Consider the following 25,854-nt stretch of genomic DNA (forward strand, 5'->3'; position numbering starts at 1 on the left):
CATCAGGATCCAGCATTGGCAAAGCAATATATAAAGACAGAAAATTCTCGATTTCATTTCTGGAACAGTAGTCTTGCGCGAGTCCCAACGTTTGTATCTTCTTACGTCAGCTCTGTGTTAGATGAAATTTACAACCATTGAAAGGTGGCTACACTGAGCCACTGCGCCAAAGATTGCGCCAAAGAGTATTATTCTGCCGCCTCCACAGTGCTTGTCGAGAGCTCGTAGAAGTCAGTGCCTATTAAGAGCTCGTAGTAGTCAGTGTCTGTCGAGGTCTCGTGGTAGTCTGTGCTGAGATGTTGTAGCAGAGAGTGTTTGTTGCGTTGTGCTATTAGGCAGTGCTTGCTGAGATGTGATATTGGAGAGTTCTGGTTGAGATATAATGTAAGGATTAGAATGATTTTCATCAATATAAATGAGGTAATTAACTCAGTTTGTTTTTATTTTAGTGTCCTAAATAATGCGTCATTACAGGTTCAGTCAACAAAGCATCTGGCGTGTGTTCATGTATTAGAGTGTAATTCTACTTTCCTTGAGCAATTATGGTATTTCTAATTTTCTTTTATCACGTCAGTATAATTGGTATTTAAAAATTCTTGTCTTGTTGAAGAAGAACCGTGCCAGATGTACGTTGAGTCACACTCCCACATACAGAACAGTTATACTTGTGCTTTGGTTTAGTTTGTTTTATAGTTGCTGGGGACTTAATTAATTAACTGTGTTTACGAAAATTTTCATTTCATTCTTTGTTGTTGTTCTTTGCAGTCAGATAGCGTAATAATACTAGTCAGGGTCAACCGATTACGAGACACAGCGTAATCGGACATACAGCTACGAAAAATTTAAAAAGTATTTTCAATCATATTTAATTAAGTCCCCATGCACCATGGATTCTTAAATTTGTCCATACTTCATATCTAACTTTCATTATGCTTTCTTCAAACTATGAAAGCATTGTTAACGAAGATAATTTCAGGCGTATTATTAAAAAATAGTGCAAATGGCTCTGAGTACTATGGGACTTAACTTCTGAGGTCATCAGTCCCCTAGAACTTAGAACTACTTAAACCTAACTAACCTAAGGACATGACACTCATCCATGCCCGAGGCAGGATTCGAACCTGCGACTGTAGCGGTCGCGCGGTTCCAGACTGTAGCGCCTAGAATCGCTCGTCCACCACGGCCGGCAGACATATTATTACATTTATCAACAACTCTTGGAAAGATGAGCTGATAAGGTGAAGTTTTGTTATCGATCAACAAAGAAAAAAACCATTGGAATGTAATGTCCAATAATAAGGCCATGGATAGTAAATAGATGACAACAAACTTCGTGGAACATTTGAAAGTTACACTGACTAAGTATTTTGACGTTTTTTAGCCTCACGGAATATTGCAACGTTCTTGTCAGCTTAGATATATGACAACAAGCCCGCCACATCTGTAGTTTTCACTTTTAATGTGTTCAGAACAACATCAGTTTCCACATTACCGGTAAGTATTTTCGCTAGAATTTTGCGCCTAGTTCTGTAAATGGGTTTGCGAAACCTGCTGACACCGTAAATGGTAATCTTCTCCGTGTGCTCTCCTTCCAGTTGGTTATATATGTTTCGATGCTCTCTCACATACGTACTCTGTAGCTTTCCTCTTCAGATCACAAACTATGTTCTTCCTATGAATTTTATCACCAGCTATTCCTGGGTGGTTATGGTTGTGGTCGCCTTGGCTCTCGGGCGCGTCGGTGTCTTCAATGGAGGTAGCACTTTCTTTCCCATTCTACTCACTGTTAACTGCAACAGCGCCTGAGGGCACGTTCTCTATGAAGCGATCTGCTGTAGACAAAAACCTGAGCCAACCAACTACCAGTCCGAAGAGGCACGGAGGATTCGGGGATGCTACCTGCTGGTGCTTGTTAGGGAGGCATATGTGCTGCTAACTGCAGGGCAAACCTACTTGCGGAAGACTTGGGTCCTATGCCCCTGCTACACCCAGAACACACTTTATCGCTTAATACTGTTCTGCTGCAGTATGACGTGGTACACAATTTAATATTCGTTCTTAACTCACTTAGTTAAACTATAAACATTAATTCATTACCATTAAACCACCATTTTCAATAACGTCTGATTTTTCCATTCCGAGCTAAGTTGAAATTATTAGTCTTAGAGAAAAAATGAATAGGATGTAAAAATGAATAGGACTTTTTTTTTAGGAAATTTAATGTAGTTTAAACTTGTACTGTAAACATTTTCGCTAAAATGTGTAGTTTTCGAGCCATTCAAGAAAAACATAAAACAGTGACCTATGACCCTCCCCCACCCCTACGCTCAGTCGCCACAGGTCGGGATTTTTATGGTTCAAATGGCTCTGAGCACTGTGGGACTTAACATCTGAGTTCATCACTCCCCTAGACTTAGAAGTACTTAAACCTAACTAACCTAAGGACATCACACACATCCATGCCCGAGGCAGGATTCGAACCTGCGACTGAAGCGCCTAGAACCGCTCGGCCACCGCGGCCGGTCGGGATTTTTAGTATGTTGTTCATGGCACTCCCTAATCCTATCTCTGTGCGAAAGTTAAAAAATGGTTCAAATGGCTCTGAGCACTATGGGACTTAACTTCTAAGGTCATCAGTCCCCTAGAACTTAGAACTACTTAAACCTAACTAACCTAAGGACATCACACAAGCTTCTTTATGGAAGCCTGCCGCAGAATCCCGTTGGTTTTCCCCGAGTGTGCGCGTTCACGTGCCCATGCACTTGCCAGAACACGTTCTTCCACAGTGCAGGTACTTGCGTCCGCCATCTGAAAAGAAAGGAAAAGACATATGGAGTATAAATTTACACCATGACCAAAAAAGAGGCGGGTGGCAGGACTTTCGGAATTTACTGTACAATGCAAAAACAAGATCATCACAAAAATAAAACTCTAATTATGTAGCAAAACGGAGTTGTAGTTAAGGAAAGGGTTGATTATTGGTAAGGGGTGTTTTTCTGTGTGGTTGTGAAAGATGGACAAAGAAGACAGAAAGAGACAAAATTCATGGTTTCGAGATGCGGGTTTGGAGGAGAATGGAAGAAATCAAATGGCTGCAAAAAGTGAAAAATTTGTGTAAATGGTGGAGGGAGATAGAACTGTCATAAACCATGTTACGGTGAAGAAAGCGAACAGCGTTGGACGTATATTGCGAGTAAAGGAATTCTGAAAATAGCAATCGAAGGTGGTACAGTGGAAGGAAAAACGAAATAGAAAGGAAAAGAAAAAAAAGACGTCTGCTGTATGAAGTGGTTCATTGGAAACCTTACTGTCAATGTTGTATATTAATGATTTTGTAGTCAACATTTATAATATTTCAGAATTTTCGCAGATGGCGCATGAGCGTAAGATTTCAAATTAGTGTAAATATTGTCGACTCGCTTTAAATGTTCAAAAATGTAAAATTTTGCATTTCACATCACCAAAGCGCATGTGAATACAGGAACAAATACTTGGGTGTAACGGTTTGTAGGGACATGATATGGAACGGTCATGTCGTAGGTAAAGCAGGGGTCAGACTGCGATTCATTGCTAGAATACTACAGAAATGCGATCAGTCTACAAAGGAGATTACTTACAAAACATTCTTGCGATCCACCTCAGAATACTGCTCAAGTGTGAGGGACCCATACCAAATAGGACTGACAGAGAACGTTCTACACATACAGAGAAGGTCGGGCCGAATGCTCATAGGTCCCTTTGACCCATGGGGAGTGTCATGGCGGTGCTGAAAGAACGTAATTGGCAAACGCTATTCCGCCAAAGCCTATTTAATAAGTGCCAAGAATAAGCTTTAAGTGGTGAATCAAGGAATATGCAACGTGTCCATAAAGTCCCGCTATCATTTCAAAACCCGTAACTTGGGAACTATTAGGTATACAGAATCGTGGTCCTTCGTATTGTAAAACGTTTAGCAACTCGTAAAGTTTTTTTTTCGTTTCTCCTTTGTTACAGATTTAGGTTGGAGTGCTTCAAAATGGCGACATATCGGGAGAAGGCGCCATGTGTCATCTGGTACGCAGAATCCAAATCTGTGACAACGATAGCGCGTAACTGTCGATGCCGATATGGGAGAGCATCACCGGTAAAAACAAAGCATAATGAGCTGGTTCAAAAACCCTGAAGAAACTGTCAGAGCATTGATTACCGAGAGATTCTCGACGCTACTACAGATCAAAGAGTTGCAGCCGCCCATCTTCTTCTAGCACCATGGTGCACACCGGAGTCTGAACGTGCAGGATGTGCTGAATGACGCATTTCCTGTGGATGGGTCATGACGGGCCCACAGCATGGTCCCGGCGCTCTCCCGCTGCCGTGCCATTAGACTTACTTTTGCTGGGTTACATCGAGGCCCGCGTTTACACAGCGCCAGTCTGTGACACTCCTACCCTCCGGGCACAGATCAGTGGAGCAATAACAACTGTTGATACTGCAATGCTGAAACGTAAATGGTGCAGATCTAGTTTGTGGCCTTGGTGTTATGCGAGCGATGGGTGGGGGTGTCCAATGACTTCGTGGCAAAACAGGATAAAACCTTGGGAGCAGCTAACCGTTTTACAACAGAAGACGATGCTCTCCCTCTAATATATTTTACGAGATGGGTTTTTTTGAACTGATGGCGGGGCTTTATGGATACCCTGTATTGCAAACCCCTGTACGTGTTGCTGGCTGCAGAAACTCTTCAGAAGAGGACTCGTTTCGGATCGAAAGAGGACAGGTCGACCACCAACATACATGTGCAGCAGTGGCGGTTTCTGTGACCTGGTCTCTCATAAAATCATTGCGGAAAGAATCTGCTGAACCTGGGGATTCCGAAAACCACAATGCCGACGCACATGAAAAAAAGATCTGAAATTAATTTGGCCAAAATTCGTAAACGAGTTGAGTGATCAGTACGTATGGCGAAGACATGAAGCCTGCTCAGAATTACTCGATCTGTTTATGACGCTCACACAGCGGGGCAAAGTTTTCTTCTCAGATGAATGTGCAGTTTATCGATCTTAGTGAATACGGAACTTTTTTCTGAAGCAAGGAAAACCCATATTATTATGAAGAGTTAGAGAATAAACCCGCTCATGTTATGATTTGGGCTGCAGTACCCAGTAGGCACCCCACGACGTCGCACTCCTTCGACCGTGCAGTGAAGCAAGATTCTTACTTGCAAATGTTGCGTGAATGGTTTATTCCAGAGCTCCACATACTGAACATGCTTGTGAACAGTTGGCTTCCCACTACGCTCTCCGTATTACAGAATACTTGTGAAAAGTGTTACCCCCGAGGTAGATGCGGAGAGCATTAGTGTGTAACATGATCTAACTGATCGCAGGAAAGCATGTAGCCCTAAAATTAGTATTAATTTCACGGTCGCCACCAGCCCACGCCCTTCCTAAAGTTCAAGATAATTGAACAGGAAAATTCTGAATATTAAGTATTCCTTTAAAGAGTAAAAGAACGATCCAATTTGGCAAGAATAATTATTTATGAGTGCATAAATTAGCCACTTACTGTCCTTAAGTAGAATCTAGAATCTAATTAATGAATCAGGACGTCAAATATTAATTTTTTTTAAATATAAGAAGGAGGATACAAAATTAGTGTGCGGTAAATAACGTACAGGAGACACAATGTTACCATTTCACTGAAAAACATTTTACTTAGGGAAGAAATCATTTCACTGTAAGTGCGTGGTGCGTTATTATTGTGTATCGGATCAGTGAGATCTTGTAAGACGACTTAATATGGAATGAACGAAAAAAAAAACAGAAAAAAAACCAACGAACAGCGAAAGCATACTCTGTTATTCACACTGGATTCATACAACAGCTGGCCGGAGTAGCCGAGCTGTTCTAGGCGCTTCAGTCCGGAACCGCGCGACTACTATCCTGCCTCGGGCATGGGTGTGTATGATGTCCTTAGGTTAGTTAGGTTTAAGTAGTTCTAAGTTCTAGGGGACTGATGACCTCAGATGCTAAGTCCCATAGTGCTTACAGCCATTTCAACCATTCAGACAACAGAAAATAAAGGTTGAGAAGAACAAAACACTACCGTTCCTGACATGCGATACAGCGCGGAAAGGTTTATGCAGTTTGTTGAATTCCAAGCAGTAAATACCAGCAATGGCCAATCGCGCACCCAGCGTGCAAACAAACTAAGTGACTGTGGTGAAATCGATCTCACACGAATCCAATGAAAGACTAGAAAGATTTCTCAAGCCACAAAGCAGGCCAAATTCCTAGTCATAAGCACAATAGGAAATGAAACAGAACAATTTAGAATGAAATCAGCAAGGTTGGGGGCCTCAGATCATCCAAAGCACACGTGGTATCCGCCATGGTCCCAGTGTCCAGAAACGTCATGCAAATTTCTTCTCTGCTGCCGTCGTTTCAGTGACTTGGAGCAGACCGTACCAGGAAAAAAAGACCTCAAACACTTCTTCCTTTCTTCTGATTCAGTGCTGTTCTTGGTCATGTGGATACTCTGGTGCGAGAGTGACACTAACTGGCTCTTCTTTGTGCCACCCTCTGCAGTGACGAGCGTCGACCAATATGTATTGCCTGAATAAAAATCTCTCGGTGTACATGCCGCGTCAGTTCAGGATAAAACTCCAAGCTTCTGACCACTACCTCCATGGTCGTCGTTAGGGCTAAAACTGACTGTCGTAAACTAGCGACTGACGACAGTCAGTTTTAACCCTGACGACGACCATGGAGGTAGTGGTCGAAAGCTTGGAGTTTTATCCTGAACTGATGCGGCATGTACACCGAAATATTTTTATTCAAGGAATACGTCGCGAAAGACTTCGTAGCCAATATGTATTGCCACCAGAATTGTCTAGCAGCAACTACCCATGAACTTTTCCAGGTGACATCGTGACGAAATGGTACCTCAGCAGCGTCCCATAACGGCAGACATACCCATTCAATCTCCCGGTTCAAGTCTACACTTACATCTACATCTACATCTACATCCATACTCCGCAAGCCACCTGACGGTGTGTGGCGGAGGGTACCTTGAGTACCTCTATCGGTTCTCCCTTCTATTCCAGTCTCGTATTGTTCGTGGAAAGAAGGATTGTCGGTATGCCTCTGTGTGGGCTCTAATCTCTCTGATTTTATCCTCATGGTCTCTTCGCGAAATATACGTAGGAGGGAGCAATATACTGCTTGACTCTTCGGTGAAGGTATGTTCTCGAAACTTTGACAAAAGCCCGTACCGAGCTACTGAGCGTCTCTCCTGCAGAGTCTTCCACTGGAGTTTATCATCTCCGTAACGCTTTCGCGATTACTAAATGATCCTGTAACGAAGCGCGCTGCTCTCCGTTGGATCTTCTCTATATCTTCTATCAACCCTATCTGGTACGGATCCCACACTGCTGAGCAGTATTCAAGCAGTGGGCGAACAAGCGTACTGTAACCTACTTCCTTTGTATTCGGATTGCATTTCCTTAGGATTCTTCCAATGAATCTCAGTCTGGCATCTGCTTTACCGACGATCAACTTTATATGATCATTCCATTTTAAATGACTCCTAATGCGTACTCCCAGATAATTTATGGATTTAACTGCTTCCAGTTGCTGACCTGCTATTTTGTAGCTAAATGATAAAGGATCTATCTTTCTGTGTATTCGCAGCACATTACACTTGTCTACATTGAGATTCAATTGCCATTCCCTGCACCATGCGTCAATTCGCTGCAGATCCTCCTGCATTTCAGTACAATTTTCCATTGTTACAACCTCTCGATACACCACAGCATCATCTGCAAAAAGCCTCAGTGAACTTCCGATGCCATCCACAAGGTCATTTATGTATATTGTGAATAGCAACGGTCCTATGACACTCCTCTGCGGCACACCTGAAATCACTCTTACTTCGGAAGACTTCTCTCCATTGAGAATGACATGCTGCGTCCTGTTTTCTAGGAACTCCTCAATCCAATCACACAATTGGTCTGATGGTCCATATGCTCTTACTTTGTTCATTAAACGACTGTGGGGAACTGTATCGAACGCCTTGCGGAAGTCAAGAAACACGGCATCTACCTGTGAACCCGTGTCTATGGCCCTCTGAGTCTCGTGGACGAATAGCGCGAGCTGGGTTTCACACGACCGTCTTTTTCGAAACCCATGCTGATTCCTACAGAGTAGATTTATAGTCTCCAGAAAAGTCATTATACTCGAACACAATACGTGTTCCAAAATTCTACAACTGATCGACGTTAGAGATATAGGTCTATAGTTCTGCACATCTGCTCGACGTCCCTTCTTGAAAACGGGGAAGACCTGTGCCCTTTTCCAATCCTTTGGAACGCTACGCTCTTCTAGAGGCCTATGGTACACCGCTGCAAGAAGGGTCATACTCATTTATTTGTGGTTCAGTGACTATTCGTGGTTGGTAGGATGCCCTCGCGCAAACATGACGCTGATTGCCTCTTCTGGGCAGCATCTTAGGCAGCAGAGGACACTGGCCATTTCAAGTTTCCGCCGTCCTTCAGTAACACAGCCCAGCGTCTCCGTGCAGCTGTCAGTGTCTCAGGCAAGCCCTCGTCTAATCTGGTTTAGGACTGTTGTCGTCTCAGACGTCCAGGTGGCTGCGGGTTGGCAACTGGCCAGGCCTTCCTCATCTCCGGCTGCGGCGGTACCTGTTATCTGCTGCGTGCGGCCTCCGAACCGGCTGGACTATTCCGTTAGTGGGTGCCGCGGACACCCTCGCCGCATCCGGCAGTCCTTTGAGCCGACGCGAGGTGGGGGAGGTGGAGGTACAGGTGGCTGCCCCACCTTTCTTCTGCTGTGGCCGCGTCTCCGAAAGTGTTTTACGGGAACTTCCATATCCCACCGGCAGACTCCCACTGTTAACTGGCTGCACCGTCCATCAGTGTCCTCCACGTCTCTGGAAAACTTTATAATTGGCATATACCTAATTAATATTGAACTAGAGAATTGACACATGACAAACGATCTATCGAAAATAAAATTGGAAGATATAAAATTCTAACTGTCAAAGTCCCTAATGATTACTTGCACCAAAAGACAAGAAATTTTAGCAGCGAACCCTTATAGAACAAATATAAAATTTTTAATGGTAAGGCAAACTTCTTAAACAGATGTTCAGTAATCACTATACAAATATGCAACCTTATCTCTAGAGTTTGATGGATTGATTTCATTTAGCACTACTGCATCAAAGAACCAAAAAATAAACTATTAAATGAAAATTACATTCGAGATCTATGCTCACTCATCAAGGAAAACTTATTCTCCAAAATCAATAATCATATAAAATTCACACGAAAGCAATAGTCTACACATAATAATAAACATTATAATTATTGATTAAGCAGTTTGTAGATCTCCTCCTTCAATTACACTGCGATAAGTGACAACTACGTCATCGACTTAAATTATAATACCAGAAAAATTTTTTCTAGCTCTTGGCAAAGAAATTGTGTACACATTTTGGGAGTAGGAATACAAACAGCACAAGGAAAATGGGTTAGTGATAATCGAACACCTGCTAACTATTTACACTACATCCCCACATAGAACCAAATGCAACATCTACTTGTTATCGCAGTGAAACGCGTTTGCTAATTTTAAACCGTTTGCGCAGTACCTGTGTTCGATACAGAATACCACAATTATCCAGGTCTGTGTTACGGTCTCTCTCTCTCACGTTCGAGCTCGCAACATTCGTTCGCGGTCTCGAGTGAAAACGTTTACTGGCACGCCCTTGAACATACGTAAATGTCACACATTATTACACTGCTAAAATTATATACATAAAATATTATCTCTGAAATAGTCATTATTAAACAACATGCGATTACTTTACATTCAGAATTACTTTTTTAAAAGTTTTCACCAATTTATTAATTTAAAATTAATTACTGATTATCATGCTAGCAAATAAATAAGTCCAAACTCTATCATCATGATCAGCAGTCTCCTGCCCCCTCTTCTTGTTCGACGCGGTGTCATTTGCCGGAACGACAACCCGCTCCCAGGAAAGTCTCCTCGAGCATACACTTCAGAACACAACCACAATACATCCATACAGTCAAATTTTGTGCACAGTACCTCTCTATACGTTATTGCTTGACACAACACAATTGAAATAAAATATAAATATCCCACTACTAAGTAACTACTTATAACCCGTCTCTTTCCATTCTTCCTCAAAGGAAAACACACCTTCACTAAACAAAAATGACTCAATAACGAATATCACCATTCCAAAAGTGGTTTCTCATTCAAAATGTGGTGCAACCCTTTTGATTTCCGGCTGCGTAGCCTTTATATTTCCACAAGATTCGCATGTGGGATACACGTACCTCGGCAAGGTCCACTGAATAATTTAAAAAACATCCCTGCCCGTTTATCTGACAACTTGTGTGCTCTGATAGGAACTTTTTGCTCCACTGCGAACTCTAATTCTCTGGTTCTCATTTTATATGTTTCTTACTCTGGCATCGGCCGCCTTTTAAATGTTCTCAACTGCGAGGTTTGTCACAGCTCTGTGCCGTGACCTCGGTATTTCTGGCCAAAGCACAATCTCTTTAATGAAACTTCCTGGCAGATTAAAACTGTGTGCCCGACCGAGACTCGAACTCGGGACCCGAGTTCGAGTCTCGGTAGGGCACACAGTTTTAATCTGCCAGGAAGTTTCATATCAGCGCACACTCCGCTGCAGAGTGAAAATCTCATTCTGGAATCTCTTTAATCTTACTCGGTGGAGCAGTGTTCTAGAGCACCGGGACTGGGGGTAGCTTCGATGAGCCATTGGGCTTGGAAGATACTTACATGGGTATCCCACGACCGTTGATTGCGACTACGACATAAAAGACACTATTTGTTTGTCTCTTTAATCGTTCGTTCATTTGGACTGGAGATTGCGTAAAATAAAGACATAAATATCGTCTTAATATTCCTTCTCCTCAATAAGCGTTTCCAGTTCCTAGATCGGAACTGCGGTCCGTTGTCGGAGACAACGAGCTTCACGGGACCGACTTCTTTTGAGGTGAGTTCGATCGCGACTAACACAAACGCATAGCGTCTCTGAGAATGCACGAGATGTCCTAAAAGGTCAACAGCCGCGTGTTCCCTGAGCCTGCTAGGAACAATGGGATGTAGTGGTGCGACGTATGACACAGTGGGTGAATTTGTTCTCTGACAGGGCCTACAAACTCCAATGACACAATGAACTGGATTCAACATGTCATTGAAGTAACAGGTCTACCACAGCTTTTCAAAGCACTTCCGTGCACCAAAGTGACGGTAACTCAAGTGCACATACCATACCAGTTTGTTCGCTAGCTCGTCGGAAATAGCTAAGATCAATCAGGCGCTATCGATTCCTCGCCACTTAAGTAGAATACCGTTCTACACGAGGTAATATTGCCGCAACGTGTTATTACACCTGTCGTTCTAATATTACGCCACACTTCATTCTTATGCTGCTTGCGACTCATGTGACTCAGCGAGGCAGTGATACGGATTTCAAATGCAACTCCCTTGATGTAAACGGCAGTAAAGTTACTCTCTCCTAAATCGCTTTCATCACTATGTTTTAGCCGGTGAGAGTGCGTCCGCAATCACATTCTTTTCTCCCGGAATGTATTCTGTGATGAACTGATACTCTTGGAGCAATGACATCCACCTCCCAAGTCTTCCCTGTCCAATTTTTGCACTCATAAAAAATTGTAAGGCCCTGTGGTCAGTGAACACCCTCGTCGTTCCACCGAACAGGTAATACCGGACCCCTTCGGAAGCCCATACAACTGCCAGCGCCTCGAGCTCCGCTACTGAATGATTTCGCTCACTGCGAGTGAGCACGCTGCTGGCGAACGAAATGGTTTTCCTTTCCGTGAGGTCGTCTGCTCCACCTGCTGGAAACAAGACCGCCCCCAAACCACTTACCGAGCTGTCCGTCATTAAATAAAAATCCTGATTCAAATTTGGATATGAAAGTAGGGGTGCGCTAACTAACGCTCTCTCTAAGCTATTAAATTCGTCATCTGTCTGTTGTCTCACATTCAGATAGCATTTTTACTAGTAAGGGAACACAGACGTTGATAAATCTTTTGTAAAAATTACAGAGCCCTAGAAATCCCCTCAGTTGTCTTTTTGTTGTGGGAGTTGCACATTCGGCAATGGTCGCGACTTTATCCGGATCAGGCCGGATCCATAAAATGTCCTAAGAATTTAATTTCATTGGGTCCGAATTGCGATTTTTCGTGTTTCTCCCACGACCTTTCAACGATTAAAATGTCATCAACATATTTTGTTACTCGTGTTTTCATATGGTCGGGTAATATAACGCTTAATCTTCTCATGAAAGCAGCAGCAGATATGTTTAGTCTGAACGGGAGGTGGCGGCACTGGAAACAATTTCTATAACGCAAAAACGCAGTATGTTGCCTGCAGGACTGATCGACGGCAATCTGCCAAAAGCTCTATGAGACATCGATCGACAGTAATATTTTAACACCGTGGAAGTGTTGCAGAAGCTCGTCCAGGCTATCTGGTATTTCTCTTTTGGGCATTCCTGAAATATTTGTTTGACGGGAGCACAACACTAAACGGACAGAATTGTCCCGCTTTTGGCATCAGCACTAAGGGCGAACTGTATGAGCTTCTTGACCGCTCAATAATTCTCTGCTCTAACATCTTTTGTAATTCCTTTTCTATACGCGCCCTATGTAAGTTGGCTGTTTAGGTTTTTATGTTGGTAACGCCACGTAGCGCTCTGTATGAAAATCACTGACTGTGCTGTATGCAGTCTGTGGCTGGTTGGCATTGTTGGAATTTTCGCTAGTGTAGTGTTGGGCAGTTGGATGTGAACAGCGCGTAGCGTTGGGCAGTTGGATGTGAGCCGCCAGCAGTGGTGGGTGTGGGAAGAGAGATGGCAGAGTTTTGAGAGCGGACGATATGGACGTGTGTCCGTCAGAAAGAGGAAATTTGTAAGACTGGATATCATGAACTGACATATATATGATGAATTTTGAACATTACTAAGTTAAATACATTGTTTATTATTAAGTTAAAAACATTGTTTGTTCTTTATTAAAATCCTTCATTTGCTAACTATGCCTGTCAGTAGTTAGTGGCTTCCGTAGTTAGAATCTTTTATTTAGCTGGCAGTATTGGCGCTCGCTGTATTGGAGTAGTTCGAGTAACGAAGGTTTTTGTGAGTTGATTCATGAAAGGTATAGGTTACTGTTGGTCAGGACAATTCTTTTGTAGGGATTATTGAAAGTCAGACTGCGTTGCGCTAAAAATATTGTGTGTCAGTTTATTGATGACAAGAACAAGCAAAGAGAGAAATGTCTGAGTACGTTCAGTTTTACTCAGCTGTCTCTGTATCAAATAACGCAGAAGTTTACCAGCACAGTAATTTATAATTTTTCTAAGGGGACGTTTCACTTATACGCAAGTGGAATAGGATACGGCTTCACGAAAAAAGGTTTGTCTTCACGTAAGCTGAACGTGTAATCGAAACCCTTTATCGTCCCTGGTGTTTCTATAAACATGCTTGCGTGCTTATTATTGTGTGACGCAAAAGCTTCCCTGTCGGTCGGTGTCCACATTTCCGGAACAGGAAGTCCGCTCATTCAGAACACTGCCAAAAACACTACCCTGACTGCTCGGTGGACGTCGAAACCGACGCGTCCCGCTAGGTTAACGTTGAACTCAAGAGCGGGTTGCGATTCAGTACAAGCAGGAAATCTCAGGCAACTCACTTCACATCCCTTGCTCAGCTCGTGCTCATCAAAACTTCAACTGACCGGCTTTTCCCGTAAATCGCTCCCCTTGCTTTTGTCCCCCGCTCAAGAAGAACGGGCCAGTCTCCAGCCTTCTCGCTTTCTCTGAATGTGCTGTCGCCAATAATTTAATGGGGACTCCCCGTGTCCGAAATGCATTTTACCTGCCACTAATTGAGAAAGTGACAACGGGTGCAAAGACTTCCACTTCTCTGCCTGGAGCCTCTTCCCGTATATCGTCGCTTTCCATGCGCTTAACACTCATATTAGGCCTGATAGCAGTTCCGTTCCGAGCCGTCCAGAAGTTACGTTTCTTGCCGCTCATTCTCATTAGCAGAATTGTGTTGTCGGTTCGCGGGCCTAATTTCCACGTCAAGTGCTGGTCCCACACCAGCATTTCTATCCTCGTTACTTTCTCTATGTAACTTGTCCCTACTTTCTCTTTGTAACTTGTCTCTATCCTCCTGATTTTGGTTTACATCAATTCCACGGTGGCGCAGTGGTTAGCATACTGGACTCGCATTCGGGAGGACGACGGTTCAATCCCGTCTCCGGCCATCCTGATTTAGGTTTTCTGTGATTTCCCTAAATCGTTTCAGGCAAATGCCGGGATGGTTCCTTTGAAAGGGCACGGCCGATTTCCTTCCCCATCCTTCCCTAACCCGAGCTTGCGCTCCGTCTCTAATGGCCTCGTTGTCGACGGGACGTTAAACACCACTAACCTAACCTATTCCCTGCGGGATTGCCTATACATCATTACTATTTCTGTGTTATGACGGCCCCGTGATCAATTGCGGTCACGACCTCTGAATCTTTCTTGCCCGCGTCTTCTGATACGTGCCCGGCTGTTGTCTCGCGCCTCTGCACCACGGAGTCTGTCCGCGTGGTTAGACGCATACGCTTCTGAATCAAAAATGGCTCTGAGCACTATGGGACTTAACATCTGAAGTCATCAGTCCCCTAGAACATAGAACTACTTAAACCTAACTAACCTAAGGACATCACACACAACCATGCCCTAGGCAGGACTCCAACCTGCGACCGTAGCGGTCGCGCGGTTCCAGAATGAAGCGCCTAGAACCGCTCGGACACACCGGTCGGCGCTTCTGAATCATATTCTGATTCCTGCGGTATTCCTTTAACTGCTTCCACATCATATTTACACCTTATGGCGAGGATGATGTGTCGCATCTCTGCGGGGAAATTTGTTAGACAAATAATGATTGGCTCTGCTCGTCCGAATGGGTCATACAAGCATTAATTCGCTTGCAGCACGCGATCGAACAGACGAGCTGTGCTCGTGAAACCTGAGTTAGGTCCCATCTTATGCTTAATCCTGCCCCCTCCCCCCCCCCCCCCCCCCTGCCCCCCGCTTCAGATCAGTAGGCTGAGAGGAAAGCTTGTCTAAAGTAACATACTGTGTCACAACGGAGCGCTACGGTTCTCATACCCGTGGGCAGCTCGCCCGCTAGGAAACCACACATTAACTCAATTTTATAGGTATGAGTCACACTGGAGGTATCGCAATCTCAAACTGTTCTGAAACTTCCTAGCAAATTTGCCGGACCGAGACCCGAACTCGGGACCTTTGCTATAAGCGGCCAAGTCCTCTACCGACTGAGCTACCCAAGCTCGGTAGAGCACTTGCCCGTGAAAGGCAAAGGTCCTGAGTTCGAGACTCGGTCCGGTAGACAGTTTTAATCTGCCAGGAAGTTTCACTTTAGTGCACACTCCTCTGCAGAGTGAAAATTTCATTCTTCGAACTGTTCTGTCCAAGTGACGGGGTGGATTCCCTCACTTGCGTTTTTAAACACATCGAACTTCCTTAGCGAAAGAAAATGTTTGAAATCAGATTGCTGCCTTTCTCTTCGCGGAGATCGTTCGCATGAATCTTTTTTTCGTCTCTATGTATTTTCAGCGACATCGTTGTCGCTAGAGTTCCCTCCGTTCTCATGCTCAGAGTCTCTCTCAGTGCTTCCATTTCTGTGTGCTTTATTTCGTGCGGCCGCCCCTCGACCAAGCTCCACACGTGTTTCGAGGTCCGCCACACTTCAATTTAACTCACGGACTACCCCAGCTTGCTGGCGACTTATTAGATACTGTCCATGCTGGAACTTCAGCGAGGACCGCGCTTCTTCAGTGCTGCTCACCGCAGCCGGCAGACTATATTCGGTATTCTCTCTAATCCCTACACCGGAATTGCCATCTGCCATTTCGACGACCTTCGTGAGCTCATTTCCCCGGTCTCGCATGTGAGAAGCATTTTCATGTTTGCTTCCCTCCAGCTTTTGTTGGAGCGCGCTAATGGCTCAGCTGCTACTTGGGTCCTAATAGCCTCTGGACACTGCGCGCTCGCTACCTGCACTTGGGACAAAAGCTCTGCGCGGTCCCGTTCTGACTGAGTTTCCAAAGCGTGGAATTTCTCTGTCATTGTGCACGCCTGCTCGTCGACCGCCTTGTTAGGTCTTAACTGTTCATTTTCAACGTGATCGAAGCGCTGCTCCACAACGGTTACCACTTTGCCCATTTCAACCGCTATTTCGTTTCTCAGCGTAGTCTGAAACTCTTTTAGACTACTTTCCATTTCCTTCTCTAGCTTCGCATTTGCTACTTCTGACACCACATTCGTAGAATTATGTTCCTCGCCGATTTTACTCAATTGCCACATCATACTTTGCAAGAACGGACCCGTATCTACCAGCGCACTCGCAATGTTAAGTTGGCTATTGGTTGGTTCATTATGCCTGTCACGCGTATTTGATTTATTACGTTGCCTATTAGGGTCCCCCATGTCCTTTAATTGCTAACAATTCGGATGTTCCACTCCTTCAGTTTGATAAACTGAGTTGAACACCGCGTTTCCTATGTGTTCTAAAGACTCATTTTCTACATTCGGCCCCATATTATTGTCTTCTTGATTACCGCGACTGGTATTTTTCATACGGCTACGCGTATCCATGTTTTATAGTTAAAAATAACACAGAATAAAAAAAACAATATACATGCCCACTGACCAAGGAATACACTAACACACGTTCATTTTGCAGTGCGAAAACACTCCTTAAAAAATGCGACCTGCACTCAACTTTGTCACATGCAAAACACAATTCAGAATATAAAATGTCACACAAAAATAACAAAATCACAGAATAAAATACTTAAACAACAAACAACGCCATTTCACGACGACGAGAACAATATCTTTGTCTCAAACAACACAGAAATTGTTTGAGCGCTGTGAGGAAGAAATTCACGTATGTAGGCTACTAAACATAAAGACTAAGACTAATTATCCGAAGATTTCACGTCTAGCTCAACAGAGTCACGATCGTCCATGTGTAAGACGTCGAAACTGAGAGCGGGAAAGCATCTAGACCTAATGTTAGTATTAATTTCACTGTCGCCACCAGCCAACGGCCTTCCTAAATTTTGAGAAAATCGAGCTGGAAAATTTGGAATATTAAGTATTTTTTAAAGAATGAATCAACTTTCCAATTTAGCAAGTATAATTATTTACGAGTGCATAAATCAGCCACGTCACTGCCCTTATGAAGAATCTCTGATCCAATCAACTTTTTAATGAATCAGGGTGTTAAATAATATATTTTTTTTTAAAATATAAGAAGCAGTGTACTAAACTGGCGAGCAATGAATAACATAGAAAAGGCAAAATGTTATCATTTATAAAACGGTTTCTATTCAACGAACAACATTATATTGAGGGAGGAAATGCTCTGACTACATAGTACGTGATGCCTGATCAAAAAATTAAATGACTGTCTCTTGCATCAGTGAAGTGAGTACTCATAAGACGACTTAATATGGAAAGAATAAAAAAAAACACACAAAGAAACAGGGAAATCATAGACTCTATCATTCACACTGGATTCATACAACAAAAAAATAAAGGTTGAGATGAACAAAACAGGACCATTCCTGACGTGCACTACTGTGTAGAAACGGTTATGCCATTTGTGGAATTGTAAGCAGTAAATACCCACAAGGGTCACGTGGTGAGTGGCCACGTGGTGAAATCGATCTCACACGAGTCCAATGAAAGAATAGAAAGATTTCTCAAACTACAAAGTAGACAAAATTCCTAGTCAAAACCATAACAACAAAAGAAACAGAACAATTTAGAATTAAATCGCCAAGGCTGAGAACATCGATCATCCGAAGCACACGTGGTACCCACCTAACTAAACCGTTACAAAAGGTGTCCTTTGAACCACGAAGATCAGATAATTCTACAAATATAACGAGTACAAAACAAATTAAACCAGCAAGTGACAAGCATTAAAGTGCGGTAGTAGATCAGGTACAAGTTACAACCTGAAGATAAAAGTAAACCAAAAATAGATTCTAAAAATCACGGAAGAAGAGAAAAGTAATCTCACACACATACGAAGATTCAGTTACACTCACATTCACACTAGAGATAGGTTCGGTAGAGCAATCTAATCATGCATGTGGTGCATCCACAACGTGGTCACAAAGGAACAAACCAAGGGACGATCAGTATAACCATCGAACACAATCATTAGCTAATATTGAAAACTCGTAGCAGAAACTGACTGTGAAATCATGACGCTTTAGCTAAGTCGCAGAACTTAAGTATTTCAACGACACTTAAAAGGCGACTCTACGTACACGCTATCTCCGCCCTAACTTAGGGGCTACATCCGCACTTTACAAAGAACCAGAGGAAGAGTGTCTGTTCTCCACGGAGCTTCTGGCAACTACGTACCTGTACAACCGAAGCTACCAGAGGGATTCGCTTCTTCCACCAACCTGACAGGCAAACAAACCTCTGACCAAAAGGCATAAACCTCTCTGCCCGGGATCCTAAGTTGGTCATCCTGTGTTCCCCTCGTAAGTAGGAGCACACATCTCCCGCTCTCAGTAGATGACAACCAATCTCCGCTCCTACCACAAAATAAACTCAGAAGCATATCAAACGCCATTCATTCACCCATAATCACGCACACACAAGGTAAAGCGAGGAGGGAACATGATACAGGTGGATCAGGAAAGATAAAATGGAACATAATATATCAAAATATTAATGCACTGCTACAAAATCCGTGCATTTGACGCCGCGTAGTCCTAGAATTCCACTTAGTTCCGCTGTTCACTCTTCCTGGGATGGTTAATAAGCACAACCGCAATTATTCTGTGAACCACGTGAGTGGTAATTGAATAAAATGAAAGAAAAGTTTTATGAGAAACGTCTCTACAGAGGCGTTTCTTGTGGATCTGCCAGAGCCTCCGAAGAGTCCAGATCTGACATCATGCGACAGTTACACGTGGACAACTGATAAATTGAAGCAAGCTGTGAGGGAGGGCCGGCCGGAGTAGCCGAGCGGTTCTAGGCGCTTCATTCTGGAACCGCGCGACCGCTACGGCAGGAGGTTCGAATCCTGCCCCGGGCATGGATGTGTGTGATGTCTTTAGGTTAGTTAGGTTTAAGTAGTTCTAAGTTCTAGGGGACTGATGACCTCAGATGTTAACTCCCATAGTGCTCAGAGCCATTTAGACCATTTGTGAGGGAAGCATTTAAGGAAATCATCACACTGCCTATGCTCCGGAAAATTTCGCACTGTACCTGGCGCCGCAATATTTTGTGTCGCGATAAGGATGGAAATGTTACTTTTAATTAACAATGTTCCTGCACATCCCTGCTCCGGTTAGTAAGCTGCTATTTAAGTGAATAATATCAACGTTGATGCGCTGTTAAGACTGTGTTTATGAAGAAAGCCGCAGTCTACGTTTAATCTGCGAGACAAATAGACCTGGTGCAGTAAAGTTTACAGCTGACACTGAAGTTTCGACGAAGGAAATGTTACAGCTGCTCATGATTCACGAGTACGTGGTGAATGGCTTATGACTCACGCCTGCTGGTCGCTTCCTTCACGCTAATGGGTTTCTGTTTGCTCTTGTCTGTGGACCACAGCGTCCTCCACCTGTGTGGGTCGTTGTAAGTGCCAGTGGCGGTGCCCGAAGAAGATTTTAAGAGGTGACTGAGCCGGCGTCAGCATCCCTGCCTCGTGGTCTTCCTCACTGTGCAGGCTCGGACGAGTTTTATGCTGTCGAGGTTGATACATGGAGTGACATGCTGAATGTCTCTGGTACTAAGTACATATAAACTGTAAAGAAAATACGATGCGTCCTTCTGCCTAAATTTAAGACAAAAGATTTTTTTTATATTAGATGATTTAATCTTCTAGATGGGTAGTCTTTACAATAAGCATTTTAAGTCGCTGTTATTTTACTTCGTATTCACAGTTAAAAACTCTTAAGTAAGAAGCCAGGAAGCTGGCCAAAGGGACTGATCGTGCACGATTTTCAGACAAATCTTCCGATCACTCGCAGACTGCAACGCTCGTCACCCATTTACGCTTTAAATTTGCTGTGCACGATTAACAGAATCCTTAACGAGATACAAATCGTGATAGCAGCTTCGTATATTCCACATTCTTCTCTTCGGAAGGTCTTAGCAAAGATAGAGAACTTTCTCTTCCTCGAATCTGTGGATGATCTGATAGACGTGCTGCTGTGTCGTCGGCAAGACTTAACTTTTCCTCAGCACTCTGCAAATCGCCGTAAAGTGAATGCAGAAAGTATTTTTCATACCTGGTGTATCATAAATACTTACTGCAAAAGTTGGAGACGGGCTCCTAACATCGAAGCAACAAGGGATCTAAGATTCTTTGTTATTATGGAAGACCGTTTTACAAAGTTCTTGAAACTCTTAAAAAATGTTCACAATGTCCTCTGATTCTTTATTCACAAACCATAGAGTATAATAACAAGCACCAGTATAAACGTAAACAGAAATACTAAACAGCAAAAAAACCTGGATTGTAAAACGCTTCGAAAAAAAGACTTATTGCCTAACAAGACTTCCTCATCAAAATTTAATACAAAGTATGGAATTTTCAGATGAAGATACAAATTCGAGGGAAAGAAGCTATTACAAAAGATAGATTTAGCACTGCACTCGACTCGAAATGTTTGCAACAAAACCTCGTTCTCTAGAAGCGTAAGAATTCATTATTAGTGCACTCTTATACTCGCATATTTCACGTAGTCAACAGAAATATTAATTTTAGAGTCGATCAAAGAAAATGAAGAAATTATGAAAAAGTAAAAAAAAAAAAAATACTGTGAGAAAAATATTAAGAAACAGAATCATTTCAACTGAGAAATTGTAAAGAATAGAGTAAACACGTCGCAAAAATCAGAAAAACAATGCTAAAGAATTAAAAAGGAAACTTAACTAGTTCAGGAAAGAATGCGAAGATCCAGAAGAAACTGGCATAAGTAAGGAAGAAACAAATGAAAGGACGAAATACAGAAACAACAGAGTCGGGAAGGTTTCAAAGAGTTTCAAGAACTGAGCAAAGAAAGGAAGCAAAAGGAAGAAACGAAGCAAAAGGAAGAAACGAAGGAAAAAAAGAACAAAATCGTGAACAGATACAACAGAATTAGAGAAATGATAACGTTGTTTTTAGGTGCTCTGAAGGAGAAAACATAGAACCAAGAAAGGATTTTTTTATATTTGCTTGTACAGCAAAAAGAAAGAGATACATTTGAAATTTAGTAATGAAAACTTTATTTAGCTTACTAAAAGCATTCCGTTCCATTTTTAGTCTTCCGTTTTTTCTATCTTCCTACTGACCAACTGCTTCCTTTTCTCTTGTCTTTTCCAGTCTTCTGTCGATGCCGTTTCAGATTTATTATTTCTTCAGACTTTCAAGGCAGCAGAAATAAGAAATTGGGAACGACATGGACAGAAGAAAGAAAAGACGTAATGGGGAGAAGGTGAATGTGATTTGAAAAAATAGAAAGAACGAAGAAAGAAGTGAAACTGAAGTTGTTACGTGATGTAGTTGGTCAATAGGAAGATACAAGAAAGAAACGACACCTAAAAATGGACAGCAATGCTTTTGGTAAGCTAAATAAAGTTTTCATAACTAAATTTCCAAAATATCTGGAACGAAATGTCTGGAAAGGAATATTAATTACCAGTTTTGGATTGTGATACAAAGGATCGGTGAAAGTCATTCAAAAATTAAGGGTTGTTCAGTGAGCAATGGGGAGTTGAATGTTGGGATATAGTAGGAGAGATGTGAAAACTAAGAAATGGATCTAAAGAGATTGCAATTGAAGACGTAACTTTGCCACTAGGGCAGTTTAAATATAGGTGGCCGGGACTTGGAGCAAGTAGATGGTAGGTGCTTTAATGATCTCTATTGGACTCCTAGAGATAATAAAGGACGAGACCATGACCTAATGGAAGGTGCTTGCATGACTTAACCCATGTTTTGGAGTAAAATAAATGTGTTTACGTACACAGCGTCAAAAAAAAAAAAAAATCCGTGACTGACTTTGTTCCTGGCATACAAGCGATGTTAGCCCAGTAGCTATGGTGGCAGCTTGAAATGACAACTGTAAACAACGCACGTGCATTAGAGCAGGCAGTTGTGAGCAGGTGGTGTTAAGTAGTGGACGTGAGATCGTAGTGTGTTGTGTCAAAGTTGTCGTGTCACGAATCGGAATACAGTAATATCTCTGAATCTAAGTTTTCAGGACGTTCTCCACAATGCTTTGAAGTAGAGAAAAGTGTACGCAAAGTTTGTTCTGGACACCTTAATTCCCTAACAATAACAACGTCCCGTGGACGTATTCTGCGACTTGATTAAAGTGCAAAACAAGGACGATTCTTTTCTGGGAAAAAATCATCATACCTAACAAACCTACCACAAAATGACGAAGTGCGGAAATTCACAAGAAGGGTCAACGCTTTGACGACATAGCCGACAGTGAAGTCAATGTGATGCACGAATTGATAGATATCGCAAAGAAGGTCTGTTCTGAGAGTTTTCTGTGGCTGTATGAACGCTCTGTGCAGTGGACTCAAATGGAGGAAGACTATGTAGAACAACTGAAGCATTAAAACCATCATCTTAACTTTTCTCTGTGTTTTATTTATCCACTCTCGAAACTTTTTGGACTGACGGGGCAGGGTTACACAAATCAGTGTCAAATCAAAAAACCAAATAGACTTCTCACTGAAGGGACTATGCACTGCAACAAAAAGACTTAAACACAGAAAGTCTGCAGGGCCAGATGGCATTCGCAATTAATTAATAAAATACGTGGGGAAAGTATTACATGAACAGCTTAATAATTTATTTAACAATATTATGAAGGATGGTAGAATACCAAGAGCATGGAAAGAAAATATTACAAATTAAGTATATAAAAAAGGAGACGGATAAGTATTAGATAATTTCTGTGAAATTACGCTGCTTGAAACCACTTTAAAAGAGTTAGCATCAGTAATTAGATACATAAAACAGAATTATATAGAAACAGCAGAAGAGCAACAAGAATTCAGGAAAAACGGGAGCACAATAGATGTTATTTTCGCTCTAAGAGAGACTGTGGGGAAATCCTGTATTCTGTCGACTCGTCAGAAGCATTTGATAGGATTAGAAAAAAGGAAATATTTCAAACCAAACCTTCATCGACAAGATAGTGCCAATCGGTATACTAAAAATCATAGAATATATATACACAGGTAACAAAACGAGAATAAAGGAATTACTCAAGGAGATTCATTAAGCCCTTTCCCGTTCAGTTTAATAAAGTACCACATCACTGATGCCATAAGAAAGAATGCAGGATATAAATTGTGAAATAACGTGATAAATATTATACGTCTTGCTAATGATGCTGTACTGATAGCAATCAATGAGGTTACTTTACCAATTGAATAAAACATCTAAGCAATATAACAGGAAAATCTCACATAAAAAATCAAAGAGTGCGATAAAATCAAAAATAACTGCAAGACGGAAATGAGGATGGGTGGAATGTCAAGGTACATGTAAATACTTTTTGATGAAATAGACGCCCACTATTACGGTGCAAATGGCGCTTTATTTTAAGGAATGCAGCCGTTGGTGTGAACAGACGAGATAAGCGGATAGGAGCGCCTGCAGTTAGCGTTCTGTAGAGTCTTGTACAATGATACTGTGGTATTCTTAGAACACGGATACGTATAAATGACCACGCTCATCCATACTTCTGCCGTGTTCAGGTTTGAGACGAACATCTAAGTCACGTGACGGAGGTCAGGCATCATGGACTGTGGGTTGTGGATCCGACTTTCACATTTTTCTTATTTATACCTGAAATCAATCACTGACTTTCACAACTGAACGACTTGTAGTTGTACTACGCATATAGTCACACAGTTAACCTAGTTTCTCCGAAATTCCCAATATTAATGCGATGGTTACCGGTTTTACATTTGTCCTGCTGATACATTATCAAACAGTTCGAAACACTATGCTAACCCTTCTTTCTTTTTACAAACACAGAACCATAATTCTTCAGTGAAACCCTGTGTTTGATGCGCTGCGTGTCACCGCTTCTCTGGATTAAAAGATAAAATATCAGTTTGGCAGGAAACAATTACTTTTCCGGAGAATCCTCAACAATACGTATGAAAAGTTTTATTGTGCATTATAAGAAATAAAATCCGTTTCTATTCATAACATCCGGATTTTACAAAATATATGGGTTTGTGTTTTATCACTTTTGCTTACCTAAACAAAGTCAAGATACGAAGCATAATATATAAGGAAACGCTCGTCATAAGAAAATTCCTGTAGTGAGTCAGATATTACCATTATGTCGTCTCAAAACACAGTGTTTCATCGAGTTTTAGATCTGGGCACCGACGTATTTTTACGAGGTATATACAACGTGTACCAGTACTCCCACGATGAGTCCTCAGAGGTGGTAATATGGGCCAAAAAGGGAAAAAATATAGTAAATATGGGCTCTAAAATACGTATGTTAAGAGCTATGAGTACGTGTTCATCTTCGCTAATGTGAAACACATCTCCTTTGCTGAACAAGTTCTCATAGTTCGCAAGGTATGTATTTTACAGCCCATGATTACTGGACATTTTTGTCTTGTTTTTGTCCAAACAACCTCTTTCTAATATATGGAAAGCAAAGAGCTTGCAGTAGAAGAGACGAGTTTTTCAATATCGAAATGAACAAGTGCTGTAATTCTTAAGATAAGCATGTTATAATCCGTGTTAATTAGGCGTTTTTCTCTTGGTTTGGCCTATACTATCGCCTCTGAAAGTTTGTCAATGGAGTTCCGGTTTACCCTCTATGTAATGATGCTTACATTGCAATTCTTGTTATTGGACACAAATAAATACTCTCAAATAGAAGACGGTTCGCATGTGATCGATAACGATATTACTCCTTGTCCTCAGTTTATAAATTCACTAACTTAATTTAATTTTATCCATATTTTGCAGCTAACTTAATCTAGAGACGTATCTTCGCGAATTACTTTACGTTTTTTAAACAACTTTACCCATGGAACGAAATATTACTTCCTTTCAATATTTTTCGGGGAAACCAAACGCCGCACCACGTTTCACCTTGGTAATAAAGTAACCCATACTGAAAATACTACAACTGAGATAAAGTGGATAGTATTCCAGAAGTCGCTCGCAATTGGATGCTAGCACTAGACAGCTGGTCGAGATGTTAGTTTCAATATAATGACTTCATGCGCAGTCTACAGGGATTGAACAGAAATATGGAATCACCAAAAACAAAACAAAAAACATTATCATGTTTAACACGTTGTAGGAATATCGTTGGCATTCCGAACAGCTTCCAGTCGTCTGGGGATGGACAGATGCCGGTTCTGTAGGTTTCTCAAAGAAATTTGATACCATTTTTCCTGCAAAATAGTGGCGGGTACAGATAACGGCAACGGAAGTGGATAGGGTCATGCACCATTCTCTCCAAAATAGACCAATAAGGCTCAATAATACTGTAGTCACGTCACTTTGGTGGCCAGTGGAGACGCAACAATTCCTCATGGTGCTAATAAAAACACCCCGGCCAATGCGAGCCGTGTGAACGGGGGCCCTGGCGCCTTGAAACACAGCATCACTACTGGGGAGCAAACATTGCACCATGGAATGGACCTGATCAACCAGACTGATCAC

This window comes from Schistocerca americana, chromosome 3, assembly GCF_021461395.2.
Source record: "Schistocerca americana isolate TAMUIC-IGC-003095 chromosome 3, iqSchAmer2.1, whole genome shotgun sequence".
In the NCBI taxonomy this organism is placed as follows: Eukaryota; Metazoa; Arthropoda; class Insecta; order Orthoptera; family Acrididae; genus Schistocerca; species Schistocerca americana.